The sequence below is a fragment of the Limulus polyphemus genome, unplaced genomic scaffold (assembly GCF_000517525.1).
Source record: "Limulus polyphemus unplaced genomic scaffold, Limulus_polyphemus-2.1.2 Scaffold2543, whole genome shotgun sequence".
In the NCBI taxonomy this organism is placed as follows: domain Eukaryota; kingdom Metazoa; phylum Arthropoda; class Merostomata; order Xiphosura; family Limulidae; genus Limulus; species Limulus polyphemus.
The window spans coordinates 86,832-89,025 of NW_013668153.1; positions in this window are offsets into that span (position 1 = coordinate 86,832).

The window sequence follows — 2,194 nt, forward strand, 5'->3', positions numbered from 1 at the left end:
TCATGTCATCAATTTAAACTATTTTTTGTAAGTGAACGTTTCACAGTGTTAATAATGCTTGGAGACGGCTTGAATGGGTAATGAAGAAAAACTTTAATATAAGTTTAACAGCAAATGTACAACGTTTCGACAAGGTTTCATCAACGGAAACTGTAAAAATACATTCAAGAGCTCAAAGAAGAAGTTAGTTTTTGTTCTATTTCATTTCGCGCAAAGCTACACGAGGGCTATCTGCACTAGCCGTTCTTAATATAATCAGTGATAGACCAGATGGAAGGCACCCACTGTCAACTCTTGAGCTACTCTTTTACCAACGAATAGTGGTATTAACCGTCAGACTATAACGCCCCCACGGCTTAAAGGACGAGCATGTTCGAGGACGGGAATTCGAACCCGTGACCCTCAGACTGCGAGTAGAGCACCTTAACTACCAAGCCATGTCAGGTCTCCAAAGCGGTAAATCTACGGATTTAAAACGCTAAACATAGGGTTTTGATACCCATGGTGAGCACATATATCCTATTGTGTAACTTTGCGCTTAACTACAAACAAACTTGAGCATAGATGACTGGTTACTTGAGCTATTTGGATTTTTCAATCGTATTCCTATATGAGCTAATTAATTTTGTTTCAATCCAATATGCTCTTTTTAAACCATATTTTTTCACATTGTTATGTCGTACATAAATGTATTGCCCAGTTAGTTGATCTATTACATAAAATTGTTTTCTTTATTTTACATATATTACAAAAAAAAAATCATCAAAGTTTAATAGAATTAAACTTAATAGAAATTATCTTGTATCTAATTATATTTTTACTTTCTACTAATTGAAATTTTCTGTCATCCATAATAAAATTGTTATACATATCAAATAACAGTATAATTCATGCTGAAGTAACCTGTAAATACGATAATCGATAACATAAATATATGAAGTGATCATTTTTACAACTGACACCTTCAGAAATATGGGCTAAAAATAACAACACTTTCAGTAGAACAAAGTACCTATCACCTTGGCCATTGACTGTTGAAGATTATAGCTCAACAACTAAACCCACTATAGAAGATAATCATATAAGTTATTTATCTTAAAAAAGACTTTTCGAGGGATAGAAAAGATGCTTATCGTGTCATTACACATTTGTAAAAAAGGACGTTTTAACGATGAACAAAAGCAATAATGTACCAAAACATATGTTCAAATACATTGCTGAACTGATTTAATGGACTGATACATTAATAGTAAAAGCAACAGACAGCCGTGTCAGCTTCAAATCAAGTTATAAAATGCAGAAATTTATCTTTCCCCTGCAGAAGCTGATCACGAAAAGATCGAATGTGTAGATGATCATCAGTACGAATTTTTATTTTCTTAAAGCACACATATGCGTTCCTGTACAAAAAAGACAGCTTTTAGAAAATTCCAACTGCAACGGCACACTATTAAAAGCTTTAAAACAAACCTATGATTTGTGTGACGTAATATTTTATGGAAATTGGCGATGAGAAAACGGGATCAAATACATAAAATTGAGTTAAAACATGAACATAATACTAAACGTGTTCGCCTTCCCAGTGGCACAAAATGTCAAACTTTCTTCCGTGAATATGTAGATTATTCGCTTTTGTAAGCCGTGCCTAATAGCATCAAAGATCTTCCAGAAAGATCTTGGAGAAAACTCGTAAAAAAGTGTTGTAGTGGAAATCAACATATCCAAATTAAGGAGTAAGAAGATGACGAAAATTCAAATTATAACAAAGAGATGTAAGAGGTGAGTAGCGTTAGTAAAAGTGGATGAACGATTTAAACTGACGGGCACTGATTTCAAGAAAGTGCATGGACCTCTTTGCCAGGATAAAGAACGAAGATGAGGGCATACGACATGTTCGTGATACTATTAGGATGTTAAGGAAATATCGGATTTTACAAATGATGCATGAAGCGGGCAATGATAAAACGGAAATAAAGAAGAATTAAAAGATGGTAGAAGATTGGGACCTGTGACGGATTTCCTATAATATATATGTTTTAATATCGATATTTGTTTAAGATGAATCTATATTTAAAAATGTACATAACTTATACTGTTACATATGCACTGTGTAAAAATCAACAATATATGTGTGTGCGTAGACATTAGTGTAGTGTGTTAGTATTGTTACGTAAGCTGAAGTTTCGAGAAACAC